The sequence below is a fragment of the Azolla caroliniana genome, unplaced genomic scaffold (assembly GCF_043228905.1).
Source record: "Azolla caroliniana isolate FFs.n. ecotype wild unplaced genomic scaffold, voAzoCaro1.0.p SCAF_18, whole genome shotgun sequence".
In the NCBI taxonomy this organism is placed as follows: domain Eukaryota; kingdom Viridiplantae; phylum Streptophyta; class Polypodiopsida; order Salviniales; family Salviniaceae; genus Azolla; species Azolla caroliniana.
Window position 1 is genome coordinate 6,072,877 of NW_028230453.1, and position 6,704 is coordinate 6,079,580.

General features: G+C 38.4%; 1 long non-coding RNA gene across 5 annotated transcripts; it reads right to left on the minus strand.

Annotated features, from left to right (window-relative positions):
- Positions 1-3,332: 3,332 nt before the first annotated feature.
- LOC147852259 (uncharacterized) lies at positions 3,333-5,469 on the minus strand. 5 transcript variants are annotated; one of them, XR_015531482.1, is made up of 3 exons: positions 5,180-5,469; positions 4,001-4,063; positions 3,333-3,827 (listed from the first exon to the last, which is right to left on the minus strand). It is a non-coding gene; the product is annotated as an uncharacterized LOC147852259 (long non-coding RNA). The 5 variants fall into 5 exon arrangements; XR_015531485.1 differs by lacking the exon at positions 5,180-5,469 and adding an exon at positions 4,732-4,972; XR_015531483.1 differs by lacking the exon at positions 5,180-5,469 and adding an exon at positions 4,648-4,965.
- Between the last annotated feature and the right edge of the window lie 1,235 nt (positions 5,470-6,704).

A 6,704-nucleotide genomic window follows, 5' to 3' on the forward strand; every position in this document is an offset into this window, starting at 1 on the left:
CTTAGCCGAGGAGCATTTGGGAGCAGTCGGGGTCTTGTGGAAAGGTTGGATGACGACCAGCTCGACACTCAACTGCAATTGGAAAAGTACGAGCGGGAGCGTTAGCAGCAGGAAGTCGTGGAACGAACGACGCTCATCACCATAAGTGATGAGGAGCAGCCGGCAAAAGGGGCCACAAAGGACACGGATGGGCCGCCACTAACGGCAACCGGTGAAGAGCCGAGGACCGCAACTGAAGCAAAGACAATCGCCGAAACGGAGGAGCAGCCCCCAAAGGAAGTCGGGGAAACAATAGAAGCAACTGTAGCAGTAGAGCACCCGGTTGATACCGGTGATAGAAGAGATCCCGACGCCGAAGCAGACCAACAAGCACCGGAGGAGAGCGAAGCTGGAGAACCGATACAACAAGAGCCAACGAGAGTTGAAGAACCGGAGCAGCCACTCCAACCAGCTTCGGACAAAGCGGCAGGGGCAGAGCAGCAGCAGAACGAAGTACCACTCGACCCTCTGGAGCAAAGTCTGTTGGATATTTTGGTCGAAGAGTGAGGCAGTTGTGTGGGTTCGAAGTGCAACGCACTTTCCCACGGGTGTGCCATGTGTTGGCCGGTTAAGGGCCAAAGGATAAATGGGAAAAGGGCGAGTCGGAGAAATATATATAATAATTTAGAAATAAATAGAATTAGTATTCAGAGGGATGGATCCGGTATAGTTGCACTGATCCGGGTCCGAACCGATTTGTAGCCGGTTGCCGATAGGGCACCGTTTTGTAATGACACCGGATTCCTATAAAAGGATCTGACCCGATGTAATGTTTACAGAAGTAATAGAAGATTACATATATTGATTAATTAATGTTCGTGTCTTGTATACTTGCCATCTGTGGTTAATATTAACATCTTACGCGTGTGAATTACAAAAACATCCTAACCCTACCACCCCTTTGGAGAAGTGTTCCGGAAGAGGACACCTTGTGTTGTGGCTAGTTAGGCCAAGGATCAACAACTATCCAAGTGTGGGTTGTCCCAATGTGGGTACGAGATGTGCAATCATTCTGCCAATTTTTATCGTTGCTTCATCAAAGGATTCTCAGTGATTGCACAACCTCTCATTGCTCTTACCCGCAAGGATGCTACTTTAGAATGGACAATAACTGCACAAAAGGCATTCGACTTGCTGAAACAAGGCTTTACTATGGCACCAGTCCTCTTACATCCTGACCCCACTAAGACTTTTCAAGTCGAAACGGATGCTATGATTAAGCATGTTCTAATATATGAAGGCAATTGTTGCATTTTGTTTAAATGATACAATATTTGTATTGATGCTTGTTAGAGGAAGGATAATATTTGAAGAAAGCTTCAATAGAATTAGCCAAGAAAATGTAAAATTTCTGATATTGAAGAATGTGTTTGCCATTATGAAACAAATTGACTTTAGTTTAATCCATAAACATTCCTTATAGAGAGATGTAATACCTAAGAAACTAGACATGGACTTGATCAAATTGACACCTCTAGCTTGGCAAACTATCCATGCTCTCAAAGTTTCTAGAGAACTTGTCACTCTCTTATGTTCATAGAGAGTTTTGGAGTAAATAAGACTACCATCCTAATAGATGGTAACAAAGTACCTAGAGAATATTGGATAATATAATTAGTTGTAAACTGATAGAACCACCAAAGCATCATTAAAAAATCCAAAAGGCATAAATGTGTACTCAACATGGTACTAAGTATGAATCGCTATCTTTCATTCTTAACCTTCATATATGTAAATTAGATTGCATGCAAAGATATGTTCCAACAATTCCAAGGCTAGAGGAAGCAAATATCAATTGCACAAAAAATTTGTTGCAGCCAAAAATAATCAACCTATTATGCATTCAAGCAAAGGTATTTCCAAAACTACTTGAGCATGTAAACTAATGACGAGATTGAAGGTAAAGGTGTGAGACTCCTCAAAATCCCAGAGAGGTGGAATACATTATACGAATGGTCCAAAAATAATATTGCCACCATCAATCACATCAATGATGCTTGATTGCTTTAGCTTCCTTTTAGGCATTGAGTGCTTAGAAGTAGATACATTATCCATGAGTCAAGAAGAACCAAAACATATAATGAAAAAACTTTTATCTCCAACAACACTGAGAGTACGAACTCCTTTCAAACCCAATCAGAAAGGATAAAAGAATCACCAAAAGTACAGGCAGCCAAACAAATACTCAATAGATGAGAGACTATTGGGCCCTGATGTTTTCTATCACACTGGATGGTTAAATTGGGCATCCATTGATCTGATACTTCGTAATACAAAATTAGATCGACCTCTCTCTCTAACATTGCTTTTCAAAACAACATTACAAACGGTATGTAAGCAAATGATCCTCTTGCATTGAAACCCAACTATTTGCCTTTAAAAATGCAATTGGAGCATGAGAAGAAAGTTATGTGATGTTCATGTAAACCTACCAAAAGAACACTAAAATACCATGAAGGTCATAACACAAACGAATCTTGGTAAGAGAGATTCACAATTTCGTGTTGAACCTGATCTTAGGCCAATGCACCAAGGCTCCATATACTGTGGGCAAGTTGGCAGAGGGATTCACAACCTAATTGCTTGATCAATGCACTTAAGTTAGCATTAAATCTGATTGCTAGACCAATACATTAAGGCTCCATATAGTGTGGGAGTCTTGGTAGACAGTTATCTAAATGAGCTCAAGGAACAAAAACAACATAGGGATTATTTATCACCAAATGGCAATTGAAGCCCTATAAGGAACTTCCGCTTTTTTTTTAGAAAACTAGGCCCTTTTAGAAATATTGGATAGTGGGAATATAAAAATAAATTGGCATATCCATCAATACAAAGCATGGAGGATGTTTTATGATCCAGCCTCACGAGCTTCAAGTTTACATGGAAAATTCTACTTGGTCTTGAAAAACTTGTCTTCGTGGATAACCAACATAAGATAAATCCACTTGGTTCTTGCAAGACTTATGTGTTTTATGAGAGAACCATCGCGATTCCACTTGGGTCCTGCAACACTTCTGTCTTCATCATGGATCTCATGGGTAATATGCCCAAAGTTTACACTTATATGCATGTATTTTCATTCTTCATGTGCTCCTATTCTCAGCGTATAAGCTCTACATTCTCAACATATATTGTGTTCAAACTCGATCCTTGATAACAAGATAGAGTCTTGTCCTTGATATAGAAGGCAACAAAATTGATTAATGTTTTCGTAAGCCCTAAGAATACCTAAACTCTAACAGTCATCACAAATCAGCTGCAAATTGATTCAAAAAAAAAATCAGAAGACCTTTCACTCAAATCATTGCTTCATTGAAAGTGGACAAGGGCATCTGTAGCAAATTGATTCCAAAAACAAAAGACCAAAAGGGAACTTTGCCTCAAATCATTTCTATTTTCTCCACTGAAAGTGAGCTAGAACATCTAGGACTCTGTGTGTCTCTTCTTGTCCATAGAAAGAAAAGATCCCGGTCCATAACTACAAAATGTGCTGTACATCATAATATATGTATATATGATCTTGAGTGACACCATAGAAGCTGGCATCAGTTACAATGAATCCTACACTATGCTTAAACTACTGTCATGTTTTGAGCCGTTCAGCCAATATCGCAATTGAAGATAAACAACTATCTCACCATATTATATTATATGGTGAGGGGAAGAAGCCTCTAAGAGAACGGCAAAATATGTTATCGAGGAAACCTATTTGGTCATTATATCTTGACGCTTGAGTTGCAGTATATCTCCTTTGCTGTAGCATTATGCTGTCCTAGAAATTATACCTGTTCATCATGCAATGTTAACATATCTTAGCTGTTAAAATAGTCAGAGTATCCAAGCTCATATCATTGTATGAGGTGGATATATTGACCAAAAAAAGATGCTATAAACAGGCATAATACATTATAAAGAAACTACCATAAACTTTTCATATGGAATTGAGACTTCATTTTACCTTTACTGTTGGAATTTTGATTGCTGAAATCGCAACAGCCATATCCGATCTTGAATGTAATACCTGCATGAAAATCAACCATTTCAGAATGTTAGTATGTTCAAATTTTACATACACAAGGAAAATGAGAGTGGTATACTCTTGGCAAGCTTAAATTTTGAAATATATAACACCATGACTTACACACCGCTTAGAATGAAGTGACATATATTATATTACAAATGAAGCATAATGACACAATGAAATTCATGAAGATAGTCTCATACAAATGTACAGTATTATATAGCCTCTTTAAGTTATGGAGGATGGGCTTTTAAGCATATGCTTTCATACATTGAGATCATTTCCATGGTCTTTATACTCTATATTTACAAGAGGAAGCAGAAGCATTTCCACGGGGTGGATTCCATGGGGAAACCAAGAATCTAGGGTCAGGTGAGAAAACAGGATAGAATCAATTTCAGCAAATACAAAGCAGTGGCAATGGATATTTACTGGTCTGATAAAGAAGAATATGCAGATTATTGTGGGAATCAGATATGTAGGTAATCCGTTTAAACAACATTCTAAAGGGGGGAGAGAAGGAACAGAAAACTCAAAAGAAAACTATATTTGAAGGATTTCCGTGGAATGTAAGAGTAAGCGACCTCAACGAGGAAATCTACTTGAAGCAGAAGCTGAGAAGAGAGATACAAAAAAAGATCACATTTTCTGCGTTTTGTTGCCATTACCACTGCATTTCCCGTGTTTTATCCCTCCATTTTGTTGCTTTAACTACTGCAGCGACTTAAAGCAGTTTTTCTTGCGTTATCACTACAATCTTTTTCTTCTTTCATCACTTCATTGTCTTTGCTTTATCACTGCACAATTTCATTCTTTTATCACTTCAATGCCTTTGCTTTATCACTGCATTATTTTCTCCTTTTATTACTGCACGTTCCTTCATTTATCACCACATTTTCCTCCCGTTCATGACTAAATTTTTTCCTTCTTTTTCTTTTTTTTTCCTTCGCCACTGCATTTCCCTCGCTTTATCACTACATTTTCCTTGCTTTACCACTGCTTTATTCTTGCTTTACCACTGCTTTATTCTTGCTTTATCACATCTTTTTTCTTGCTTTTATCACATCTTTTTCCTTGCTTTTATCACCGAAAACACACACACACACACACACTAACCTGGAATTTGAGGGTGCGTTGAGAGATGGTCTGCTAATGGCTGCTGCAAAATCAACGGAACCAATATTGAAACGCAAATAAAAGAACGGTGCAACAGAGCGAGAGAGAGAGAGAGAGAGAGAGAGAGAATGCTGGGGCAGCATGGACGGGACGGACAGACAGACAGACAGACATTTTTCTTTCTCTTTTGGGGTTTCACTTCTTTCATTCATTCTTTCTTTCTTTCTGTCTGTCTGTCTGTCTGTCTTAAGGATGGATGGATGGATGGATGGTGAGCTCTCTCTCTCTCTCTCTCTCTCTCTCTCTCTCTCTCTCTCTTTCCGTCTGCATAATCTCTGCCGCTCCCTCCTTCTCCGTCTGTCTGTCTGTCTGTCTGTTGGATTTCGCCTGCGTTTCTCTTTCACACAAATCGTTGGAAATGGCGTGCGATTGCAAGTACATACTCTGTGTGTGTACTCTCTCTGTCTACGGAATGGAACCGATTGATTGCGATTTGTTAGGGTTGGATACTTGATGATCCATGGAACAAGCCCGTGTGCTTACACTTCGACATGATCGGATACCGTCTATGGGATAATATAAGGGCCGAACAATTGCCGTTTGTTAGGATCGAATACGATCCATAGGACATGATTGACTGACTGACATTTTTTGCTAGGATTTTGGATATGATTCACGCGAGTGATTATCATTTGTTAGGATCATATACGATCTCATGGGACACGATCGATGAATTGTATTTTATTCGGATGATATATTCTCCCGCAAAACATAGCCGACCGATTGCCCGTTTATAACTAAAGCTCATATATATCATTCATAGTGAATTGCTCTTGTTTACCCCTCTTTCAACCAAGATTGGTAACCCCATTTGATAACTAACGTTTTGACCGCAAATCAATTTGTTTGATTTGTGTGAGGTAAACTATCAAACAATTTAGAATTGGCCAAATGATTTTCAACCCTTGCTCATCATTGTCACAATTAAACATCATGAAATTCGCAGTCCATACTACCCAAGGCAATATACATGTCATAATGCGTGTCATTTGATGTTTTTTTACTACCCAAGGCAATATACATGCACATTTGAAACATATAATAATAGATGTTTTAATCATGTTGAGACTTGGTAAATGTATTTCATTCAACTTTAGTGACTTTATGGACATGAACATGTACATGGAATTTGGATTCAATCAATATCAAGTAAAAATTGACATGAATTTGAAACTTTAATATGCAGCCTCTACATATTATAATAGTATAACTTTGAGAGATACCAAAACTCTACCAAAGATAGTTGATCAATGGAAGAAGGTCCATCCTAATCCAATTGATATCAATGTGCCATTTGCTACCATCATATTTTATTACATTGGCCACCATCCTCTACCATCATATTTATATTACATTAGCCACCATCCTCTACCATCGTATTTCCATAAAAAATATCCTCCATTGGTATTAAAAATTATAGTGGACAGAGACAGTATACCAAATAGTCCACTATTTTTACATGATC